The sequence below is a fragment of the Ambystoma mexicanum genome, chromosome 7q (genome assembly GCF_040938575.1).
Source record: "Ambystoma mexicanum isolate Mex_15411 chromosome 7q, UKY_AmexF1_1, whole genome shotgun sequence".
Classification (NCBI taxonomy): Eukaryota; Metazoa; Chordata; class Amphibia; order Caudata; family Ambystomatidae; genus Ambystoma; species Ambystoma mexicanum.
In genome coordinates, this window is record NC_090941.1 from 678,620,279 (window position 1) to 678,648,252 (window position 27,974).

The following is a 27,974-nucleotide window of genomic DNA, read 5'->3' on the forward strand; positions in this document are numbered from 1 at the left end:
ATACCAATTGGCTCTCCTCAACAGGAGCTGGCTTCTTTAAGTGTACTAGATGCAAGATTTGCAAATATGCAAAGAATTGCAAATGTTATGAACATCCTATATTGAAACATCCGGTTTTCATTAACAACAGAATCACATGTGAATCGGAACTGGTGGTGTACGCTTTGATGTGCCCATGTCTAAAATGGTACGTGGGAAGCACAAAATGCAAGTTGAAAGTACGTATCTTGCAACATGTGAGAGCCATTGTTAACAAGGACTGTTCTTACCCCATGGCCAAACATTTTTCTGAAATGCATAATGCTGACCCGGCTTATCTTATGTTCTTCGGCATACATAAGGTTATTCCTGGTCTCAGAGGCGGAGACAATAAGAAAATACTCTGTCAAGAAGAGACTAAATATATTTTAGACTTTGAGAGTAAGACGCCTCTGGGCCATAACATTGATGAGGAGCTTTACACCTTCCTGGGGACATAAGCATTACATTGAATAGGATATGAGACCCCAGGTAGCCCACATACATGTGTATAACCTTATATAGTAACTTTATATGTTTGATTTGTTGGTGTGTTTCTATTTTTTCCTTTTTTACTTATCACTTTTAATCTTGTATTTTCCTTGAGGTGACTTGAAATTTGATCTAAATTCTGAACTGGTCGTGGAAAGTTATAAGCGTTGCTTTTCTTTTTATGACTCATTGATTGCAGTACAGTATTAGAATGAGGGAACTTCGACATATCTGTCAGACTATTGTCTTTTGATTATGAACATAGGCTTCATTAGGGATTGTGACATTCCTTATTTAGAGTTTGCATTAGGTATCTTAGAACACCTTCTTTTCTTTAACCTACCGTGCAACATCACTATGTTGAAGACATGGTTAATACACAATTGATAACATATATAGAAATTTACCATAGTAAAGGTACTATTAGAGATAGATAACCAGAATGTGATATTGCTAGATATTTTTGTGTTTAGCGTTATATTATACAAGAGATAAACTTTTTTAACATATTGAAGTATTTTAGAAAATGTCAAAAAATATGCACTGTGCATTTTATAATATGACATTATTTCTCTTTTCACTGTGAAAGTATTTTTATCATAGGAACACATTTTTTTGCACACAAGCACTATGCACTTTACACTCTTGTAACAATTACTATGTAACGCGAAACCGTTTTCATGTACATACATCCAAATTATGTGGGTGTCAAGTATTTATAAGAACGACCTCGCTTCAGGAATCGTCTTTACAAGATTATATAAGAACATGTTATCATTGTCCAGGTACTTTTACAGAGAAGAGAAGATTGTACACTTTTCGCTGCCTTTTTTCACATACTTGCAAATTCGATAACATTACGTTTTGAAAATGTTGATATGGATGTCTAAGAATTATCATTTTCTTTCCCAATCAACTGTGTTACTATACATATCTGCGTATCCCAAAACATAATACTGCAACGCCATGATTTGTATGCATACCACTAGGGTTTTAAAGTCATGCTTTATTTGAAAAACATAGCTTTGCATTGTCAGCTACACGAACCAACAGCCCAAACCAAGATGGCTAACTACTGTTAGCTTTGGCTTAGAAGTCACCTTCTTTTTGTCTTTCACTGAGGTGGGTGTGTTTTTTTATGAAAATTAACTCCCTGCAGGTGATGAGTGACTGTGAACAAGCCACTAGGGAGTGGTGAAACGCGTCAGGCTGCCATCAGGCTTGAATACTCTCACTGGGAGAATTTTCCTTTTTTTAAACGCTGCAAAATGAAATAAAGGTTGTTTTACACATTACAACCGAAGTCGCAGTGTTTGCTACTGGCTTTCCGTGTATTTTTATATTAATGGAACACTTGTTGTGGAGTGCAGCTCGTTTGGACAGTTTTTTGTGGAGTTTTCTGTGGATGCCGTTCACATTTCAAAGATTTTCACGCTGACCACGTTGCAGCGCGGAGCAGCACCGGCGCTTCATTATTGGATTTTATGCGCTTGGAAACAATTTCGGATGTGGGTTTTTTTTGTTTCCTAAGCAGCTGGGATCTTGCTTAAAGGATCACGTATTACATTCCATTTTCAGTAGCAGTTGGGAGGGGAACGCCGGAGGCAGCACGATCTGACAGTGTCGGAGGACGCAGGAAGAAAAGGCTGCTTTGGTAAGTACTCGAAACAACTTGCTTATTTACTGAAACACGATGGCTGGTGAATGTGGAAATTGCAAGGTCCCCCACAAAACGAAGCGTGTCGTAGTACAGTGAATTGAAAGTACTATTTAGCGACCACCACCCATTTGGATGTGAATAGTGTTCCATCAGCAAAATAAATAAATTAATTTTACATTTTTTCACGGATACCATTGGCATAAAAGAGTGGATTTTAAACTCTACCTATTATGGCTTCCCAGGCCAGCAGAGAGGCAGCAAGGAAAGAACAGGCAACTTCACTGTTCAATGAAACTTTACCAACAGTCAAACAAAAGGATTTACCTAAAATAAATAAAACAAAGGACAATAATGAAATAACTTTGCTGAAAGACCTAGAAAAGTTGCAGAAAAAAGAGATCTCCAAATGGTGGGAAGAGCACTCTTTACAAAATTATCTAGATGTGGGGAGAATACCACGTGGGTTACGTATCCTCACCATACCATCATTTGAGGAACAAGATCCGGTAATGTTGCAGGAATGGGGCGATGCAACCAATCATTGTTCCAAAACATTTTTACAGTTGTTGGTCAAATATGCAGGCAACGATCGAGAGAGAATCTTGCAACAGATTGCAGATTTGGAAGGAAAATTGAAAACAGTTAAAGAAACAGAAGAAGGAAAAAAGCTTCATACAAGCATTGAGACAGGACTACAGTCCTATGAGGAAGAAATAAAATTAAGGAAGCAACGGAAATTCCTAAGGGATAAAGCTGATTATGAGCAAGGTCGAGTCTATACCTTTGCACATAGATTTGATCAAATTCGACAGAAGGCAAAGGAAGTACTAGTGGCCCCTTTGGCTGAAAATACTAATCCTCAAGAATCCGCAGCCTCTACTTCGGAGTCAGACGTGACTGAAGGCGAAGAAGATGAGCCAATCATACGCCGGAATTTTTTAGAGGAAATGAGACTGTTGCGCCAAGATGGACGAACAAAAAACAAAAAAGCCAGAGGGGGGGCCGCAAACACCAAGGGACAAGGACAAGGTGGAAGAAAAAAACGAGGAGGGGGCAGAGGGGCAACAAATTCAGACAACTCCCCGCCATCAAGATCGGTGCGCTCTGGAAAATGACTAGTCAAGTCAGAGATGCCACTAAAAAACAACAGATTATCAACCTATCTGATCATGTTCTTACCACAGAAGAGGAACACATTTTGAAACTGGGGCTGAATTTCTGTCCACTTGCCGGTTTTAATTATGTGGAAACAAGGATAGATTTGGACAGATTTATTTGCAAACTACGACTCAAGAAGTTTTTTGCCACTTCTATGTATAAGAAGAAACCAAAAGACATTTTGGAGGGAAAGACAGAAAAAACAATTGCGGAAATGGATACCCTGATAATTCTAGATCATCTAGAACAGGAGAGTCATGCGGAAAACAGCGAGTTTGATACTAATTTACAAAGACTGGGGATTTGCACAGACTGGCCATCTACTACTAAGCTCCGATGCAAATCCAAATTTAATCCGTTAAATGCTCAGAATAGCCACATCAAAGCTTTTGCAAATGTAGTCATAGATGAATTAAAAGAAGAGAGAAGAAAAACTCATAGACAACCCAAAAGCAACCTGTCGAAAAAACAAAAGAAAGTATTAACTGAGATTGCTAAGCTAGATAAATATATCATAAAACCAGCTGATACGTGTTGTAATATAGTTATCATGAATAAACAAGACTACATCACTGAAGCTTATAAACAATTGAATGATGTGAAATGCTATGAACGACTAAAAATTAATCCCATTAAGCAATTGGAAAATGATGTATGGACTTTCATAACCAGATGGCAAAAGGCAGATATTCTTGAGGAAGAAATGGCGAAATTCTTATTTTCCAAGAACTCTATAACTCCGACCATCTACTTCCTCCCTAAGATTCATAAGAACCCTCTCAAACCACCTGGCAGACCCATTGTGACATTGTGTGGATCACTCTTGGAGAATATGTCACAATTTATAGACGAGGTTCTTTGTACTTTTGTTACCACACTACCGTCATATATTAGGGACACAACGGATTTCTTGTTGAAAATCGACGAACTTCCCTGGGAACCGACCTATTTGTTGGCAACCATGGATGTCGTGTCCCTTTATACGTCTATAAAACATCAAGATGGGATTTCTGCTTGCCAATACTTCCTCAACACAAGATCATTAAATCATCTACAGCACTCTAAAATGATTTTAGAAATGATCGACATATGCTTGAAGAATAATGTTTTCATTTTCAACAATGAGATTTTCCGCCAAACACAAGGGACTGCGATGGGCACGACCTTCGCACCATCATATGCGAACTTAATGATGGGATACTGGGAAAAAACTACAGTATGGGCTGAAATCAACGAAAAATATAGCGAAAAAATTGTGTTGTGGCTTCGCTACATCGACGATTTGTTTGTAATTTGGGACGGCTCCGCGGAGCTGTGGTGTGAATTTGTGAAAGTACTTAACATCAACAATGTAAATCTCAAATTTACGGAACAACACAACCGCACATCTATTATATTTCTGAACGTGGAAGTGAAAATTGAGGAGCAAAAAATTGAGTCCTGCTTTACAGAAAAATCACAGGTGCAAACGTCCCACTACACTCGCACAGTGCCCATCCCAAGACTCTTCTCTGGAGTATTCCGTATGGAAAATGTATCCGTATCAGACGGAATTGTTGCAAAATTCAGGACTTTGATCTAGCCAGCAGGGTAACGGCTCATAACTTCCTACAGCAAAAGTACCCAAAAAAAATTATTGAAAGGGCATATCTAAAGGTCCGAGAAATGAACAGACATACAATGTTAACAACATCAAAGAAGGACATAGCAAAAGAAGAGGAACAAAACACCACCAGACTAATTTTAACATTTGGAAGCCATGCCAGTATCATCAAGCGGATAGTTAATAAGTACTGGAATGTACTAAAAGCTGATAAAGATATAGGCGGGATGCTACATAACTATCCTGATATCACCTATCGCAAAAGTGCCTCCATCAAAGACCGGTTGGTGAAAAGCTATATGGCTGTTGAAAGAAGTGATACAAATACCAATTGGCTCTCCTCAACAGGAGCTGGCTTCTTTAAGTGTACTAGATGCAAGATTTGCAAATATGCAAAGAATTGCAAATGTTATGAACATCCTATATTGAAACATCCGGTTTTCATTAACAACAGAATCACATGTGAATCGGAACTGGTGGTGTACGCTTTGATGTGCCCATGTCTAAAATGGTACGTGGGAAGCACAAAATGCAAGTTGAAAGTACGTATCTTGCAACATGTGAGAGCCATTGTTAACAAGGACTGTTCTTACCCCATGGCCAAACATTTTTCTGAAATGCATAATGCTGACCCGGCTTATCTTATGTTCTTCGGCATACATAAGGTTATTCCTGGTCTCAGAGGCGGAGACAATGACAAAATACTCCGTCAAGAAGAGACTAAATATATTTTAGACTTTGAGAGTAAGACGCCTCTGGGCCATAACATTGATGAGGAGCTTTACACCTTCCTGGGGACATAAGCATTACATTGAATAGGATATGAGACCCCAGGTAGCCCACATATATGTGTATAACCTTATATAGTAACTTTATATGTTTGATTTGTTGGTGTGTTTCTATTTTTTCCTTTTTTACTTATCACTTTTAATCTTGTATTTTCCTTGGGGTGACTTGAAATTTGATCTAAATTCTGAACTGGTCGTGGAAAGTTATAAGCGTTGCTTTTCTTTTTATGACTCATTGATTGCAGTACAGTATTAGAATGAGGGAACTTCGACATATCTGTCAGACTATTGTCTTTTGATTATGAACATAGGCTTCATTAGGGATTGTGACATTCCTTATTTAGAGTTTGCATTAGGTATCTTAGAACACCTTCTTTTCTTTAACCTACCGTGCAACATCACTATGTTGAAGACATGGTTAATACACAATTGATAACATATATAGAAATTTACCATAGTAAAGGTACTATTAGAGATAGATAACCAGAATGTGATATTGCTAGATATTTTTGTGTTTAGCGTTATATTATACAAGAGATAAACTTTTTTAACATATTGAAGTATTTTAGAAAATGTCAAAAAATATGCACTGTGCATTTTATAATATGACATTATTTCTCTTTTCACTGTGAAAGTATTTTTATCATAGGAACGCATTTTTTTGCACACAAGCACTATGCACTTTACACTCTTGTAACAATTACTATGTAACGCGAAACCGTTTTCATGTACATACATCCAAATTATGTGGGTGTCAAGTATTTATAAGAACTACCTCGCTTCAGGAATCGTCTTTACAAGATTATATAAGAACATGTTATCATTGTCCAGGTACTTTTACAGAGAAGAGAAGATTGTACACTTTTCGCTGCCTTTTTTCACATACTTGCAAATTCGATAACATTACGTTTTGAAAATGTTGATATGGATGTCTAAGAATTATCATTTTCTTTCCCAATCAACTGTGTTACTATACATATCTGCGTATCCCAAAACATAATACTGCAACGCCATGATTTGTATGCATACCACTAGGGTTTTAAAGTCATGCTTTATTTGAAAAACATAGCTTTGCATTGTCAGCTACACGAACCAACAGCCCAAACCAAGATGGCTAACTACTGTTAGCTTTGGCTTAGAAGTCACCTTCTTTTTGTCTTTCACTGAGGTGGGTGTGTTTTTTTATGAAAATTAACTCCCTGCAGGTGATGAGTGACTGTGAACAAGCCACTAGGGAGTGGTGAAACGCGTCAGGCTGCCGTCAGGCTTGAATACTCTCACTGGGAGAATTTTCCTTTTTTTAAACGCTGCAAAATGAAATAAAGGTTGTTTTACACATTACAACCGAAGTCGCAGTGTTTGCTACTGGCTTTCCGTGTATTTTTATATTAATGGAACACTTGTTGTGGAGTGCAGCTCGTTTGGACAGTTTTTTGTGGAGTTTTCTGTGGATGCCGTTCACATTTCAAAGATTTTCACGCTGACCACGTTGCAGCGCGGAGCAGCACCGGCGCTTCATTATTGGATTTTATGCGCTTGGAAACAATTCGGATGTGGGTTTTTTTTGTTTCCTAAGCAGCTGGGATCTTGCTTAAAGGATCACGTATTACATTCCATTTTCAGTAGCAGTTGGGAGGGGAACGCCGGAGGCAGCACGATCTGACAGTGTCGGAGGACGCAGGAAGAAAAGGCTGCTTTGGTAAGTACTCGAAACAACTTGCTTATTTACTGAAACACGATGGCTGGTGAATGTGGAAATTGCAAGGTCCCCCACAAAACGAAGCGTGTCGCAGTACAGTGACTTGAAAGTACTATTTAGCGACCACCACCCATTTGGATGTGAATAGTGTTCCATCAGCAAAATAAATAAATTAATTTTACATTTTTTCACGGATACCATTGGCATAAAAGAGTGGATTTTAAACTCTACCTATTATGGCTTCCCAGGCCAGCAGAGAGGCAGCAAGGAAAGAACAGGCAACTTCACTGTTCAATGAAACTTTACCAACAGTCAAACAAAAGGATTTACCTAAAATAAATAAAACAAAGGACAATAATGAAATAACTTTGCTGAAAGACCTAGAAAAGTTGCAGAAAAAAGAGATCTCCAAATGGTGGGAAGAGCACTCTTTACAAAATTATCTAGATGTGGGGAGAATACCACGTGGGTTACGTATCCTCACCATACCATCATTTGAGGAACAAGATCCGGTAATGTTGCAGGAATGGGGCGATGCAACCAATCATTGTTCCAAAACATTTTTACAGTTGTTGGTCAAATATGCAGGCAACGATCGAGAGAGAATCTTGCAACAGATTGCAGATTTGGAAGGAAAATTGAAAACAGTTAAAGAAACAGAAGAAGGAAAAAAGCTTCATACAAGCATTGAGACAGGACTACAGTCCTATGAGGAAGAAATAAAATTAAGGAAGCAACGGAAATTCCTAAGGGATAAAGCTGATTATGAGCAAGGTCGAGTCTATACCTTTGCACATAGATTTGATCAAATTCGACAGAAGGCAAAGGAAGTACTAGTGGCCCCTTTGGCTGAAAATACTAATCCTCAAGAATCCGCAGCCTCTACTTCGGAGTCAGACGTGACTGAAGGCGAAGAAGATGAGCCAATCATACGCCGGAATTTTTTAGAGGAAATGAGACTGTTGCGCCAAGATGGACGAACAAAAAACAAAAAAGCCAGAGGGGGGGCCGCAAACACCAAGGGACAAGGACAAGGTGGAAGAAAAAAACGAGGAGGGGGCAGAGGGGCAACAAATTCAGACAACTCCCCGCCATCAAGATCGGTGCGCTCTGGAAAATGACTAGTCAAGTCAGAGATGCCACTAAAAAACAACAGATTATCAACCTATCTGATCATGTTCTTACCACAGAAGAGGAACACATTTTGAAACTGGGGCTGAATTTCTGTCCACTTGCCGGTTTTAATTATGTGGAAACAAGGATAGATTTGGACAGATTTATTTGCAAACTACGACTCAAGAAGTTTTTTGCCACTTCTATGTATAAGAAGAAACCAAAAGACATTTTGGAGGGAAAGACAGAAAAAACAATTGCGGAAATGGATACCCTGATAATTCTAGATCATCTAGAACAGGAGAGTCATGCGGAAAACAGCGAGTTTGATACTAATTTACAAAGACTGGGGATTTGCACAGACTGGCCATCTACTACTAAGCTCCGATGCAAATCCAAATTTAATCCGTTAAATGCTCAGAATAGCCACATCAAAGCTTTTGCAAATGTAGTCATAGATGAATTAAAAGAAGAGAGAAGAAAAACTCATAGACAACCCAAAAGCAACCTGTCGAAAAAACAAAAGAAAGTATTAACTGAGATTGCTAAGCTAGATAAATATATCATAAAACCAGCTGATACGTGTTGTAATATAGTTATCATGAATAAACAAGACTACATCACTGAAGCTTATAAACAATTGAATGATGTGAAATGCTATGAACGACTAAAAATTAATCCCATTAAGCAATTGGAAAATGATGTATGGACTTTCATAACCAGATGGCAAAAGGCAGATATTCTTGAGGAAGAAATGGCGAAATTCTTATTTTCCAAGAACTCTATAACTCCGACCATCTACTTCCTCCCTAAGATTCATAAGAACCCTCTCAAACCACCTGGCAGACCCATTGTGACATTGTGTGGATCACTCTTGGAGAATATGTCACAATTTATAGACGAGGTTCTTTGTACTTTTGTTACCACACTACCGTCATATATTAGGGACACAACGGATTTCTTGTTGAAAATCGACGAACTTCCCTGGGAACCGACCTATTTGTTGGCAACCATGGATGTCGTGTCCCTTTATACGTCTATAAAACATCAAGATGGGATTTCTGCTTGCCAATACTTCCTCAACACAAGATCATTAAATCATCTACAGCACTCTAAAATGATTTTAGAAATGATCGACATATGCTTGAAGAATAATGTTTTCATTTTCAACAATGAGATTTTCCGCCAAACACAAGGGACTGCGATGGGCACGACCTTCGCACCATCATATGCGAACTTAATGATGGGATACTGGGAAAAAACTACAGTATGGGCTGAAATCAACGAAAAATATAGCGAAAAAATTGTGTTGTGGCTTCGCTACATCGACGATTTGTTTGTAATTTGGGACGGCTCCGCGGAGCTGTGGTGTGAATTTGTGAAAGTACTTAACATCAACAATGTAAATCTCAAATTTACGGAACAACACAACCGCACATCTATTATATTTCTGAACGTGGAAGTGAAAATTGAGGAGCAAAAAATTGAGTCCTGCTTTACAGAAAAATCACAGGTGCAAACGTCCCACTACACTCGCACAGTGCCCATCCCAAGACTCTTCTCTGGAGTATTCCGTATGGAAAATGTATCCGTATCAGACGGAATTGTAGCAAAATTCAGGACTTTGATCTAGCCAGCAGGGTAACGGCTCATAACTTCCTACAGCAAAAGTACCCAAAAAAAATTATTGAAAGGGCATATCTAAAGGTCCGAGAAATGAACAGACATACAATGTTAACAACATCAAAGAAGGACATAGCAAAAGAAGAGGAACAAAACACCACCAGACTAATTTTAACATTTGGAAGCCATGCCAGTATCATCAAGCGGATAGTTAATAAGTACTGGAATGTACTAAAAGCTGATAAAGATATAGGCGGGATGCTACATAACTATCCTGATATCACCTATCACAAAAGTGCCTCCATCAAAGACCGGTTGGTGAAAAGCTATATGGCTGTTGAAAGAAGTGATACAAATACCAATTGGCTCTCCTCAACAGGAGCTGGCTTCTTTAAGTGTACTAGATGCAAGATTTGCAAATATGCAAAGAATTGCAAATGTTATGAACATCCTATATTGAAACATCCGGTTTTCATTAACAACAGAATCACATGTGAATCGGAACTGGTGGTGTACGCTTTGATGTGCCCATGTCTAAAATGGTACGTGGGAAGCACAAAATGCAAGTTGAAAGTACGTATCTTGCAACATGTGAGAGCCATTGTTAACAAGGACTGTTCTTACCCCATGGCCAAACATTTTTCTGAAATGCATAATGCTGACCCGGCTTATCTTATGTTCTTCGGCATACATAAGGTTATTCCTGGTCTCAGAGGTGGAGACAATGACAAAATACTCCGTCAAGAAGAGACTAAATATATTTTAGACTTTGAGAGTAAGACGCCTCTGGGCCATAACATTGATGAGGAGCTTTACACCTTCCTGGGGACATAAGCATTACATTGAATAGGATATGAGACCCCAGGTAGCCCACATATATGTGTATAACCTTATATAGTAACTTTATATGTTTGATTTGTTGGTGTGTTTCTATTTTTTCCTTTTTTACTTATCACTTTTAATCTTGTATTTTCCTTGGGGTGACTTGAAATTTGATCTAAATTCTGAACTGGTCGTGGAAAGTTATAAGCGTTGCTTTTCTTTTTATGACTCATTGATTGCAGTACAGTATTAGAATGAGGGAACTTCGACATATCTGTCAGACTATTGTCTTTTGATTATGAACATAGGCTTCATTAGGGACTGTGACATTCCTTATTTAGAGTTTGCATTAGGTATCTTAGAACACCTTCTTTTCTTTAACCTACCGTGCAACATCACTATGTTGAAGACATGGTTAATACACAATTGATAACATATATAGAAATTTACCATAGTAAAGGTACTATTAGAGATAGATAACCAGAATGTGATATTGCTAGATATTTTTGTGTTTAGCGTTATATTATACAAGAGATAAACTTTTTTAACATATTGAAGTATTTTAGAAAATGTCAAAAAATATGCACTGTGCATTTTATAATATGACATTATTTCTCTTTTCACTGTGAAAGTATTTTTATCATAGGAACGGATTTTTTTGCACACAAGCACTATGCACTTTACACTCTTGTAACAATTACTATGTAACGCGAAACCGTTTTCATGTACATACATCCAAATTATGTGGGTGTCAAGTATTTATAAGAACTACCTCGCTTCAGGAATCGTCTTTACAAGATTATATAAGAACATGTTATCATTGTCCAGGTACTTTTACAGAGAAGAGAAGATTGTACACTTTTCGCTGCCTTTTTTCACATACTTGCAAATTCGATAACATTACGTTTTGAAAATGTTGATATGGATGTCTAAGAATTATCATTTTCTTTCCCAATCAACTGTGTTACTATACATATCTGCGTATCCCAAAACATAATACTGCAACGCCATGATTTGTATGCATACCACTAGGGTTTTAAAGTCATGCTTTATTTGAAAAACATAGCTTTGCATTGTCAGCTACACGAACCAACAGCCCAAACCAAGATGGCTAACTACTGTTAGCTTTGGCTTAGAAGTCACCTTCTTTTTGTCTTTCACTGAGGTGGGTGTGTTTTTTTATGAAAATTAACTCCCTGCAGGTGATGAGTGACTGTGAACAAGCCACTAGGGAGTGGTGAAACGCGTCAGGCTGCCGTCAGGCTTGAATACTCTCACTGGGAGAATTTTCCTTTTTTTAAACGCTGCAAAATGAAATAAAGGTTGTTTTACACATTACAACCGAAGTCGCAGTGTTTGCTACTGGCTTTCCGTGTATTTTTATATTAATGGAACACTTGTTGTGGAGTGCAGCTCGTTTGGACAGTTTTTTGTGGAGTTTTCTGTGGATGCCGTTCACATTTCAAAGATTTTCACGCTGACCACGTTGCAGCGCGGAGCAGCACCGGCGCTTCATTATTGGATTTTATGCGCTTGGAAACAATTCGGATGTGGGTTTTTTTGTTTCCTAAGCAGCTGGGATCTTGCTTAAAGGATCACGTATTACATTCCATTTTCAGTAGCAGTTGGGAGGGGAACGCCGGAGGCAGCACGATCTGACAGTGTCGGAGGACGCAGGAAGAAAAGGCTGCTTTGGTAAGTACTCGAAACAACTTGCTTATTTACTGAAACACGATGGCTGGTGAATGTGGAAATTGCAAGGTCCCCCACAAAACGAAGCGTGTCGCAGTACAGTGACTTGAAAGTACTATTTAGCGACCACCACCCATTTGGATGTGAATAGTGTTCCATCAGCAAAATAAATAAATTCATTTTACATTTTTTCACGGATACCATTGGCATAAAAGAGTGGATTTTAAACTCTACCTATTATGGCTTCCCAGGCCAGCAGAGAGGCAGCAAGGAAAGAACAGGCAACTTCACTGTTCAATGAAACTTTACCAACAGTCAAACAAAAGGATTTACCTAAAATAAATAAAACAAAGGACAATAATGAAATAACTTTGCTGAAAGACCTAGAAAAGTTGCAGAAAAAAGAGATCTCCAAATGGTGGGAAGAGCACTCTTTACAAAATTATCTAGATGTGGGGAGAATACCACGTGGGTTACGTATCCTCACCATACCATCATTTGAGGAACAAGATCCGGTAATGTTGCAGGAATGGGGCGATGCAACCAATCATTGTTCCAAAACATTTTTACAGTTGTTGGTCAAATATGCAGGCAACGATCGAGAGAGAATCTTGCAACAGATTGCAGATTTGGAAGGAAAATTGAAAACAGTTAAAGAAACAGAAGAAGGAAAAAAGCTTCATACAAGCATTGAGACAGGACTACAGTCCTATGAGGAAGAAATAAAATTAAGGAAGCAACGGAAATTCCTAAGGGATAAAGCTGATTATGAGCAAGGTCGAGTCTATACCTTTGCACATAGATTTGATCAAATTCGACAGAAGGCAAAGGAAGTACTAGTGGCCCCTTTGGCTGAAAATACTAATCCTCAAGAATCCGCAGCCTCTACTTCGGAGTCAGACGTGACTGAAGGCGAAGAAGATGAGCCAATCATACGCCGGAATTTTTTAGAGGAAATGAGACTGTTGCGCCAAGATGGACGAACAAAAAACAAAAAAAGCCAGAGGGGGGGCCGCAAACACCAAGGGACAAGGACAAGGTGGAAGAAAAAAACGAGGAGGGGGCAGAGGGGCAACAAATTCAGACAACTCCCCGCCATCAAGATCGGTGCGCTCTGGAAAATGACTAGTCAAGTCAGAGATGCCACTAAAAAACAACAGATTATCAACCTATCTGATCATGTTCTTACCACAGAAGAGGAACACATTTTGAAACTGGGGCTGAATTTCTGTCCACTTGCCGGTTTTAATTATGTGGAAACAAGGATAGATTTGGACAGATTTATTTGCAAACTACGACTCAAGAAGTTTTTTGCCACTTCTATGTATAAGAAGAAACCAAAAGACATTTTGGAGGGAAAGACAGAAAAAACAATTGCGGAAATGGATACCCTGATAATTCTAGATGATCTAGAACAGGAGAGTCATGCGGAAAACAGCGAGTTTGATACTAATTTACAAAGACTGGGGATTTGCACAGACTGGCCATCTACTACTAAGCTCCGATGCAAATCCAAATTTAATCCGTTAAATGCTCAGAATAGCCACATCAAAGCTTTTGCAAATGTAGTCATAGATGAATTAAAAGAAGAGAGAAGAAAAACTCATAGACAACCCAAAAGCAACCTGTCGAAAAAACAAAAGAAAGTATTAACTGAGATTGCTAAGCTAGATAAATATATCATAAAACCAGCTGATTCGTGTTGTAATATAGTTATCATGAATAAACAAGACTACATCACTGAAGCTTATAAACAATTGAATGATGTGAAATGCTATGAACGACTAAAAATTAATCCCATTAAGCAATTGGAAAATGATGTATGGACTTTCATAACCAGATGGCAAAAGGCAGATATTCTTGAGGAAGAAATGGCGAAATTCTTATTTTCCAAGAACTCTATAACTCCGACCATCTACTTCCTCCCTAAGATTCATAAGAACCCTCTCAAACCACCTGGCAGACCCATTGTGACATTGTGTGGATCACTCTTGGAGAATATGTCACAATTTATAGACGAGGTTCTTTGTACTTTTGTTACCACACTACCGTCATATATTAGGGACACAACAGATTTCTTGTTGAAAATCGACGAACTTCCCTGGGAACCGACCTATTTGTTGGCAACCATGGATGTCGTGTCCCTTTATACGTCTATAAAACATAAAGATGGGATTTCTGCTTGCCAATACTTCCTCAACACAAGATCATTAAATCATCTACAGCACTCTAAAATGATTTTAGAAATGATCGACATATGCTTGAAGAATAATGTTTTCATTTTCAACAATGAGATTTTCCGCCAAACACAAGGGACTGCGATGGGCACGACCTTCGCACCATCATATGCGAACTTAATGATGGGATACTGGGAAAAAACTACAGTATGGGCTGAAATCAACGAAAAATATAGCGAAAAAATTGTGTTGTGGCTTCGCTACATCGACGATTTGTTTGTAATTTGGGACGGCTCCGCGGAGCTGTGGTGTGAATTTGTGAAAGTACTTAACATCAACAATGTAAATCTCAAATTTACGGAACAACACAACCGCACATCTATTATATTTCTGAACGTGGAAGTGAAAATTGAGGAGCAAAAAATTGAGTCCTGCTTTACAGAAAAATCACAGGTGCAAACGTCCCACTACACTCGCACAGTGCCCATCCCAAGACTCTTCTCTGGAGTATTCCGTATGGAAAATGTATCCGTATCAGACGGAATTGTAGCAAAATTCAGGACTTTGATCTAGCCAGCAGGGTAACGGCTCATAACTTCCTACAGCAAAAGTACCCAAAAAAAATTATTGAAAGGGCATATCTAAAGGTCCGAGAAATGAACAGACATACAATGTTAACAACATCAAAGAAGGACATAGCAAAAGAAGAGGAACAAAACACCACCAGACCAATTTTAACATTTGGAAGCCATGCCAGTATCATCAAGCGGATAGTTAATAAGTACTGGAATGTACTAAAAGCTGATAAAGATATAGGCGGGATGCTACATAACTATCCTGATATCACCTATCGCAAAAGTGCCTCCATAAAAGACCGGTTGGTGAAAAGCTATATGGCTGTTGAAAGAAGTGATACAAATACCAATTGGCTCTCCTCAACAGGAGCTGGCTTCTTTAAGTGTACTAGATGCAAGATTTGCAAATATGCAAAGAATTGCAAATGTTATGAACATCCTATATTGAAACATCCGGTTTTCATTAACAACAGAATCACATGTGAATCGGAACTGGTGGTGTACGCTTTGATGTGCCCATGTCTAAAATGGTACGTGGGAAGCAGAAAATGCAAGTTGAAAGTACGTATCTTGCAACATGTGAGAGCCATTGTTAACAAGGACTGTTCTTACCCCATGGCCAAACATTTTTCTGAAATGCATAATGCTGACCCGGCTTATCTTATGTTCTTCGGCATACATAAGGTTATTCCTGGTCTCAGAGGCGGAGACAATGACAAAATACTCCGTCAAGAAGAGACTAAATATATTTTAGACTTTGAGAGTAAGACGCCTCTGGGCCATAACATTGATGAGGAGCTTTACACCTTCCTGGGGACATAAGCATTACATTGAATAGGATATGAGACCCCAGGTAGCCCACATATATGTGTATAACCTTATATAGTAACTTTATATGTTTGATTTGTTGGTGTGTTTCTATTTTTTCCTTTTTTACTTATCACTTTTAATCTTGTATTTTCCTTGGGGTGACTTGAAATTTGATCTAAATTCTGAACTGGTCGTGGAAAGTTATAAGCGTTGCTTTTCTTTTTATGACTCATTGATTGCAGTACAGTATTAGAATGAGGGAACTTCGACATATCTGTCAGACTATTGTCTTTTGATTATGAACATAGGCTTCATTAGGGATTGTGACATTCCTTATTTAGAGTTTGCATTAGGTATCTTAGAACACCTTCTTTTCTTTAACCTACCGTGCAACATCACTATGTTGAAGACATGGTTAATACACAATTGATAACATATATAGAAATTTACCATAGTAAAGGTACTATTAGAGATAGATAACCAGAATGTGATATTGCTAGATATTTTTGTGTTTAGCGTTATATTATACAAGAGATAAACTTTTTTAACATATTGAAGTATTTTAGAAAATGTCAAAAAATATGCACTGTGCATTTTATAATATGACATTATTTCTCTTTTCACTGTGAAAGTATTTTTATCATAGGAACGCATTTTTTTGCACACAAGCACTATGCACTTTACACTCTTGTAACAATTACTATGTAACGCGAAACCGTTTTCATGTACATACATCCAAATTATGTGGGTGTCAAGTATTTATAAGAACTACCTCGCTTCAGGAATCGTCTTTACAAGATTATATAAGAACATGTTATCATTGTCCAGGTACTTTTACAGAGAAGAGAAGATTGTACACTTTTCGCTGCCTTTTTTCACATACTTGCAAATTCGATAACATTACGTTTTGAAAATGTTGATATGGATGTCTAAGAATTATCATTTTCTTTCCCAATCAACTGTGTTACTATACATATCTGCGTATCCCAAAACATAATACTGCAACGCCATGATTTGTATGCATACCACTAGGGTTTTAAAGTCATGCTTTATTTGAAAAACATAGCTTTGCATTGTCAGCTACACGAACCAACAGCCCAAACCAAGATGGCTAACTACTGTTAGCTTTGGCTTAGAAGTCACCTTCTTTTTGTCTTTCACTGAGGTGGGTGTGTTTTTTTATGAAAATTAACTCCCTGCAGGTGATGAGTGACTGTGAACAAGCCACTAGGGAGTGGTGAAACGCGTCAGGCTGCCGTCAGGCTTGAATACTCTCACTGGGAGAATTTTCCTTTTTTTAAACGCTGCAAAATGAAATAAAGGTTGTTTTACACATTACAACCGAAGTCGCAGTGTTTGCTACTGGCTTTCCGTGTATTTTTATATTAATGGAACACTTGTTGTGGAGTGCAGCTCGTTTGGACAGTTTTTTGTGGAGTTTTCTGTGGATGCCGTTCACATTTCAAAGATTTTCACGCTGACCACGTTGCAGCGCGGAGCAGCACCGGCGCTTCATTATTGGATTTTATGCTCTTGGAAACAATTCGGATGTGGGTTTTTTTTGTTTCCTAAGCAGCTGGGATCTTGCTTAAAGGATCACGTATTACATTCCATTTTCAGTAGCAGTTGGGAGGGGAACGCCGGAGGCAGCACGATCTGACAGTGTCGGAGGACGCAGGAAGAAAAGGCTGCTTTGGTAAGTACTCGAAACAACTTGCTTATTTACTGAAACACGATGGCTGGTGAATGTGGAAATTGCAAGGTCCCCCACAAAACGAAGCGTGTCGCAGTACAGTGACTTGAAAGTACTATTTAGCGACCACCACCCATTTGGATGTGAATAGTGTTCCATCAGCAAAATAAATAAATTAATTTTACATTTTTTCACGGATACCATTGGCATAAAAGAGTGGATTTTAAACTCTACCTATTATGGCTTCCCAGGCCAGCAGAGAGGCAGCAAGGAAAGAACAGGCAACTTCACTGTTCAATGAAACTTTACCAACAGTCAAACAAAAGGATTTACCTAAAATAAATAAAACAAAGGACAATAATGAAATAACTTTGCTGAAAGACCTAGAAAAGTTGCAGAAAAAAGAGATCTCCAAATGGTGGGAAGAGCACTCTTTACAAAATTATCTAGATGTGGGGAGAATACCACGTGGGTTACGTATCCTCACCATACCATCATTTGAGGAACAAGATCCGGTAATGTTGCAGGAATGGGGCGATGCAACCAATCATTGTTCCAAAACATTTTTACAGTTGTTGGTCAAATATGCAGGCAACGATCGAGAGAGAATCTTGCAACAGATTGCAGATTTGGAAGGAAAATTGAAAACAGTTAAAGAAACAGAAGAAGGAAAAAAGCTTCATACAAGCATTGAGACAGGACTACAGTCCTATGAGGAAGAAATAAAATTAAGGAAGCAACGGAAATTCCTAAGGGATAAAGCTGATTATGAGCAAGGTCGAGTCTATACCTTTGCACATAGATTTGATCAAATTCGACAGAAGGCAAAGGAAGTACTAGTGGCCCCTTTGGCTGAAAATACTAATCCTCAAGAATCCGCAGCCTCTACTTCGGAGTCAGACGTGACTGAAGGCGAAGAAGATGAGCCAATCATACGCCGGAATTTTTTAGAGGAAATGAGACTGTTGCGCCAAGATGGACGAACAAAAAACAAAAAAGCCAGAGGGGGGGCCGCAAACACCAAGGGACAAGGACAAGGTGGAAGAAAAAAACGAGGAGGGGGCAGAGGGGCAACAAATTCAGACAACTCCCCGCCATCAAGATCGGTGCGCTCTGGAAAATGACTAGTCAAGTCAGAGATGCCACTAAAAAACAACAGATTATCAACCTATCTGATCATGTTCTTACCACAGAAGAGGAACACATTTTGAAACTGGGGCTGAATTTCTGTCCACTTGCCGGTTTTAATTATGTGGAAACAAGGATAGATTTGGACAGATTTATTTGCAAACTACGACTCAAGAAGTTTTTTGCCACTTCTATGTATAAGAAGAAACCAAAAGACATTTTGGAGGGAAAGACAGAAAAAACAATTGCGGAAATGGATACCCTGATAATTCTAGATCATCTAGAACAGGAGAGTCATGCGGAAAACAGCGAGTTTGATACTAATTTACAAAGACTGGGGATTTGCACAGACTGGCCATCTACTACTAAGCTCCGATGCAAATCCAAATTTAATCCGTTAAATGCTCAGAATAGCCACATCAAAGCTTTTGCAAATGTAGTCATAGATGAATTAAAAGAAGAGAGAAGAAAAACTCATAGACAACCCAAAAGCAACCTGTCGAAAAAACAAAAGAAAGTATTAACTGAGATTGCTAAGCTAGATAAATATATCATAAAACCAGCTGATACGTGTTGTAATATAGTTATCATGAATAAACAAGACTACATCACTGAAGCTTATAAACAATTGAATGATGTGAAATGCTATGAACGACTAAAAATTAATCCCATTAAGCAATTGGAAAATGATGTATGGACTTTCATAACCAGATGGCAAAAGGCAGATATTCTTGAGGAAGAAATGGCGAAATTCTTATTTTCCAAGAACTCTATAACTCCGACCATCTACTTCCTCCCTAAGATTCATAAGAACCCTCTCAAACCACCTGGCAGACCCATTGTGACATTGTGTGGATCACTCTTGGAGAATATGTCACAATTTATAGACGAGGTTCTTTGTACTTTTGTTACCACACTACCGTCATATATTAGGGACACAACGGATTTCTTGTTGAAAATCGACGAACTTCCCTGGGAACCGACCTATTTGTTGGCAACCATGGATGTCGTGTCCCTTTATACGTCTATAAAACATCAAGATGGGATTTCTGCTTGCCAATACTTCCTCAACACAAGATCATTAAATCATCTACAGCACTCTAAAATGATTTTAGAAATGATCGACATATGCTTGAAGAATAATGTTTTCATTTTCAACAATGAGATTTTCCGCCAAACACAAGGGACTGCGATGGGCACGACCTTCGCACCATCATATGCGAACTTAATGATGGGATACTGGGAAAAAACTACAGTATGGGCTGAAATCAACGAAAAATATAGCGAAAAAATTGTGTTGTGGCTTCGCTACATCGACGATTTGTTTGTAATTTGGGACGGCTCCGCGGAGCTGTGGTGTGAATTTGTGAAAGTACTTAACATCAACAATGTAAATCTCAAATTTACGGAACAACACAACCGCACATCTATTATATTTCTGAACGTGGAAGTGAAAATTGAGGAGCAAAAAATTGAGTCCTGCTTTACAGAAAAATCACAGGTGCAAACGTCCCACTACACTCGCACAGTGCCCATCCCAAGACTCTTCTCTGGAGTATTCCGTATGGAAAATGTATCCGTATCAGACGGAATTGTAGCAAAATTCAGGACTTTGATCTAGCCAGCAGGGTAACGGCTCATAACTTCCTACAGCAAAAGTACCCAAAAAAAATTATTGAAAGGGCATATCTAAAGGTCCGAGAAATGAACAGACATACAATGTTAACAACATCAAAGAAGGACATAGCAAAAGAAGAGGAACAAAACACCACCAGACTAATTTTAACATTTGGAAGCCATGCCAGTATCATCAAGCGGATAGTTAATAAGTACTGGAATGTACTAAAAGCTGATAAAGATATAGGCGGGATGCTACATAACTATCCTGATATCACCTATCACAAAAGTGCCTCCATCAAAGACCGGTTGGTGAAAAGCTATATGGCTGTTGAAAGAAGTGATACAAATACCAATTGGCTCTCCTCAACAGGAGCTGGCTTCTTTAAGTGTACTAGATGCAAGATTTGCAAATATGCAAAGAATTGCAAATGTTATGAACATCCTATATTGAAACATCCGGTTTTCATTAACAACAGAATCACATGTGAATCGGAACTGGTGGTGTACGCTTTGATGTGCCCATGTCTAAAATGGTACGTGGGAAGCACAAAATGCAAGTTGAAAGTACGTATCTTGCAACATGTGAGAGCCATTGTTAACAAGGACTGTTCTTACCCCATGGCCAAACATTTTTCTGAAATGCATAATGCTGACCCGGCTTATCTTATGTTCTTCGGCATACATAAGGTTATTCCTGGTCTCAGAGGTGGAGACAATGACAAAATACTCCGTCAAGAAGAGACTAAATATATTTTAGACTTTGAGAGTAAGACGCCTCTGGGCCATAACATTGATGAGGAGCTTTACACCTTCCTGGGGACATAAGCATTACATTGAATAGGATATGAGACCCCAGGTAGCCCACATATATGTGTATAACCTTATATAGTAACTTTATATGTTTGATTTGTTGGTGTGTTTCTATTTTTTCCTTTTTTACTTATCACTTTTAATCTTGTATTTTCCTTGGGGTGACTTGAAATTTGATCTAAATTCTGAACTGGTCGTGGAAAGTTATAAGCGTTGCTTTTCTTTTTATGACTCATTGATTGCAGTACAGTATTAGAATGAGGGAACTTCGACATATCTGTCAGACTATTGTCTTTTGATTATGAACATAGGCTTCATTAGGGACTGTGACATTCCTTATTTAGAGTTTGCATTAGGTATCTTAGAACACCTTCTTTTCTTTAACCTACCGTGCAACATCACTATGTTGAAGACATGGTTAATACACAATTGATAACATATATAGAAATTTACCATAGTAAAGGTACTATTAGAGATAGATAACCAGAATGTGATATTGCTAGATATTTTTGTGTTTAGCGTTATATTATACAAGAGATAAACTTTTTTAACATATTGAAGTATTTTAGAAAATGTCAAAAAATATGCACTGTGCATTTTATAATATGACATTATTTCTCTTTTCACTGTGAAAGTATTTTTATCATAGGAACGGATTTTTTTGCACACAAGCACTATGCACTTTACACTCTTGTAACAATTACTATGTAACGCGAAACCGTTTTCATGTACATACATCCAAATTATGTGGGTGTCAAGTATTTATAAGAACTACCTCGCTTCAGGAATCGTCTTTACAAGATTATATAAGAACATGTTATCATTGTCCAGGTACTTTTACAGAGAAGAGAAGATTGTACACTTTTCGCTGCCTTTTTTCACATACTTGCAAATTCGATAACATTACGTTTTGAAAATGTTGATATGGATGTCTAAGAATTATCATTTTCTTTCCCAATCAACTGTGTTACTATACATATCTGCGTATCCCAAAACATAATACTGCAACGCCATGATTTGTATGCATACCACTAGGGTTTTAAAGTCATGCTTTATTTGAAAAACATAGCTTTGCATTGTCAGCTACACGAACCAACAGCCCAAACCAAGATGGCTAACTACTGTTAGCTTTGGCTTAGAAGTCACCTTCTTTTTGTCTTTCACTGAGGTGGGTGTGTTTTTTTATGAAAATTAACTCCCTGCAGGTGATGAGTGACTGTGAACAAGCCACTAGGGAGTGGTGAAACGCGTCAGGCTGCCGTCAGGCTTGAATACTCTCACTGGGAGAATTTTCCTTTTTTTAAACGCTGCAAAATGAAATAAAGGTTGTTTTACACATTACAACCGAAGTCGCAGTGTTTGCTACTGGCTTTCCGTGTATTTTTATATTAATGGAACACTTGTTGTGGAGTGCAGCTCGTTTGGACAGTTTTTTGTGGAGTTTTCTGTGGATGCCGTTCACATTTCAAAGATTTTCACGCTGACCACGTTGCAGCGCGGAGCAGCACCGGCGCTTCATTATTGGATTTTATGCGCTTGGAAACAATTCGGATGTGGGTTTTTTTGTTTCCTAAGCAGCTGGGATCTTGCTTAAAGGATCACGTATTACATTCCATTTTCAGTAGCAGTTGGGAGGGGAACGCCGGAGGCAGCACGATCTGACAGTGTCGGAGGACGCAGGAAGAAAAGGCTGCTTTGGTAAGTACTCGAAACAACTTGCTTATTTACTGAAACACGATGGCTGGTGAATGTGGAAATTGCAAGGTCCCCCACAAAACGAAGCGTGTCGCAGTACAGTGACTTGAAAGTACTATTTAGCGACCACCACCCATTTGGATGTGAATAGTGTTCCATCAGCAAAATAAATAAATTCATTTTACATTTTTTCACGGATACCATTGGCATAAAAGAGTGGATTTTAAACTCTACCTATTATGGCTTCCCAGGCCAGCAGAGAGGCAGCAAGGAAAGAACAGGCAACTTCACTGTTCAATGAAACTTTACCAACAGTCAAACAAAAGGATTTACCTAAAATAAATAAAACAAAGGACAATAATGAAATAACTTTGCTGAAAGACCTAGAAAAGTTGCAGAAAAAAGAGATCTCCAAATGGTGGGAAGAGCACTCTTTACAAAATTATCTAGATGTGGGGAGAATACCACGTGGGTTACGTATCCTCACCATACCATCATTTGAGGAACAAGATCCGGTAATGTTGCAGGAATGGGGCGATGCAACCAATCATTGTTCCAAAACATTTTTACAGTTGTTGGTCAAATATGCAGGCAACGATCGAGAGAGAATCTTGCAACAGATTGCAGATTTGGAAGGAAAATTGAAAACAGTTAAAGAAACAGAAGAAGGAAAAAAGCTTCATACAAGCATTGAGACAGGACTACAGTCCTATGAGGAAGAAATAAAATTAAGGAAGCAACGGAAATTCCTAAGGGATAAAGCTGATTATGAGCAAGGTCGAGTCTATACCTTTGCACATAGATTTGATCAAATTCGACAGAAGGCAAAGGAAGTACTAGTGGCCCCTTTGGCTGAAAATACTAATCCTCAAGAATCCGCAGCCTCTACTTCGGAGTCAGACGTGACTGAAGGCGAAGAAGATGAGCCAATCATACGCCGGAATTTTTTAGAGGAAATGAGACTGTTGCGCCAAGATGGACGAACAAAAAACAAAAAAAGCCAGAGGGGGGGCCGCAAACACCAAGGGACAAGGACAAGGTGGAAGAAAAAAACGAGGAGGGGGCAGAGGGGCAACAAATTCAGACAACTCCCCGCCATCAAGATCGGTGCGCTCTGGAAAATGACTAGTCAAGTCAGAGATGCCACTAAAAAACAACAGATTATCAACCTATCTGATCATGTTCTTACCACAGAAGAGGAACACATTTTGAAACTGGGGCTGAATTTCTGTCCACTTGCCGGTTTTAATTATGTGGAAACAAGGATAGATTTGGACAGATTTATTTGCAAACTACGACTCAAGAAGTTTTTTGCCACTTCTATGTATAAGAAGAAACCAAAAGACATTTTGGAGGGAAAGACAGAAAAAACAATTGCGGAAATGGATACCCTGATAATTCTAGATGATCTAGAACAGGAGAGTCATGCGGAAAACAGCGAGTTTGATACTAATTTACAAAGACTGGGGATTTGCACAGACTGGCCATCTACTACTAAGCTCCGATGCAAATCCAAATTTAATCCGTTAAATGCTCAGAATAGCCACATCAAAGCTTTTGCAAATGTAGTCATAGATGAATTAAAAGAAGAGAGAAGAAAAACTCATAGACAACCCAAAAGCAACCTGTCGAAAAAACAAAAGAAAGTATTAACTGAGATTGCTAAGCTAGATAAATATATCATAAAACCAGCTGATACGTGTTGTAATATAGTTATCATGAATAAACAAGACTACATCACTGAAGCTTATAAACAATTGAATGATGTGAAATGCTATGAACGACTAAAAATTAATCCCATTAAGCAATTGGAAAATGATGTATGGACTTTCATAACCAGATGGCAAAAGGCAGATATTCTTGAGGAAGAAATGGCGAAATTCTTATTTTCCAAGAACTCTATAACTCCGACCATCTACTTCCTCCCTAAGATTCATAAGAACCCTCTCAAACCACCTGGCAGACCCATTGTGACATTGTGTGGATCACTCTTGGAGAATATGTCACAATTTATAGACGAGGTTCTTTGTACTTTTGTTACCACACTACCGTCATATATTAGGGACACAACAGATTTCTTGTTGAAAATCGACGAACTTCCCTGGGAACCGACCTATTTGTTGGCAACCATGGATGTCGTGTCCCTTTATACGTCTATAAAACATAAAGATGGGATTTCTGCTTGCCAATACTTCCTCAACACAAGATCATTAAATCATCTACAGCACTCTAAAATGATTTTAGAAATGATCGACATATGCTTGAAGAATAATGTTTTCATTTTCAACAATGAGATTTTCCGCCAAACACAAGGGACTGCGATGGGCACGACCTTCGCACCATCATATGCGAACTTAATGATGGGATACTGGGAAAAAACTACAGTATGGGCTGAAATCAACGAAAAATATAGCGAAAAAATTGTGTTGTGGCTTCGCTACATCGACGATTTGTTTGTAATTTGGGACGGCTCCGCGGAGCTGTGGTGTGAATTTGTGAAAGTACTTAACATCAACAATGTAAATCTCAAATTTACGGAACAACACAACCGCACATCTATTATATTTCTGAACGTGGAAGTGAAAATTGAGGAGCAAAAAATTGAGTCCTGCTTTACAGAAAAATCACAGGTGCAAACGTCCCACTACACTCGCACAGTGCCCATCCCAAGACTCTTCTCTGGAGTATTCCGTATGGAAAATGTATCCGTATCAGACGGAATTGTAGCAAAATTCAGGACTTTGATCTAGCCAGCAGGGTAACGGCTCATAACTTCCTACAGCAAAAGTACCCAAAAAAAATTATTGAAAGGGCATATCTAAAGGTCCGAGAAATGAACAGACATACAATGTTAACAACATCAAAGAAGGACATAGCAAAAGAAGAGGAACAAAACACCACCAGACCAATTTTAACATTTGGAAGCCATGCCAGTATCATCAAGCGGATAGTTAATAAGTACTGGAATGTACTAAAAGCTGATAAAGATATAGGCGGGATGCTACATAACTATCCTGATATCACCTATCGCAAAAGTGCCTCCATAAAAGACCGGTTGGTGAAAAGCTATATGGCTGTTGAAAGAAGTGATACAAATACCAATTGGCTCTCCTCAACAGGAGCTGGCTTCTTTAAGTGTACTAGATGCAAGATTTGCAAATATGCAAAGAATTGCAAATGTTATGAACATCCTATATTGAAACATCCGGTTTTCATTAACAACAGAATCACATGTGAATCGGAACTGGTGGTGTACGCTTTGATGTGCCCATGTCTAAAATGGTACGTGGGAAGCAGAAAATGCAAGTTGAAAGTACGTATCTTGCAACATGTGAGAGCCATTGTTAACAAGGACTGTTCTTACCCCATGGCCAAACATTTTTCTGAAATGCATAATGCTGACCCGGCTTATCTTATGTTCTTCGGCATACATAAGGTTATTCCTGGTCTCAGAGGCGGAGACAATGACAAAATACTCCGTCAAGAAGAGACTAAATATATTTTAGACTTTGAGAGTAAGACGCCTCTGGGCCATAACATTGATGAGGAGCTTTACACCTTCCTGGGGACATAAGCATTACATTGAATAGGATATGAGACCCCAGGTAGCCCACATATATGTGTATAACCTTATATAGTAACTTTATATGTTTGATTTGTTGGTGTGTTTCTATTTTTTCCTTTTTTACTTATCACTTTTAATCTTGTATTTTCCTTGGGGTGACTTGAAATTTGATCTAAATTCTGAACTGGTCGTGGAAAGTTATAAGCGTTGCTTTTCTTTTTATGACTCATTGATTGCAGTACAGTATTAGAATGAGGGAACTTCGACATATCTGTCAGACTATTGTCTTTTGATTATGAACATAGGCTTCATTAGGGATTGTGACATTCCTTATTTAGAGTTTGCATTAGGTATCTTAGAACACCTTCTTTTCTTTAATCTACCGTGCAACATCACTATGTTGAAGACATGGTTAATACACAATTGATAACATATATAGAAATTTACCATAGTAAAGGTACTATTAGAGATAGATAACCAGAATGTGATATTGCTAGATATTTTTGTGTTTAGCGTTATATTATACAAGAGATAAACTTTTTTAACATATTGAAGTATTTTAGAAAATGTCAAAAAATATGCACTGTGCATTTTATAATATGACATTATTTCTCTTTTCACTGTGAAAGTATTTTTATCATAGGAACGCATTTTTTTGCACACAAGCACTATGCACTTTACACTCTTGTAACAATTACTATGTAACGCGAAACCGTTTTCATGTACATACATCCAAATTATGTGGGTGTCAAGTATTTATAAGAACTACCTCGCTTCAGGAATCGTCTTTACAAGATTATATAAGAACATGTTATCATTGTCCAGGTACTTTTACAGAGAAGAGAAGATTGTACACTTTTCGCTGCCTTTTTTCACATACTTGCAAATTCGATAACATTACGTTTTGAAAATGTTGATATGGATGTCTAAGAATTATCATTTTCTTTCCCAATCAACTGTGTTACTATACATATCTGCGTATCCCAAAACATAATACTGCAACGCCATGATTTGTATGCATACCACTAGGGTTTTAAAGTCATGCTTTATTTGAAAAACATAGCTTTGCATTGTCAGCTACACGAACCAACAGCCCAAACCAAGATGGCTAACTACTGTTAGCTTTGGCTTAGAAGTCACCTTCTTTTTGTCTTTCACTGAGGTGGGTGTGTTTTTTTATGAAAATTAACTCCCTGCAGGTGATGAGTGACTGTGAACAAGCCACTAGGGAGT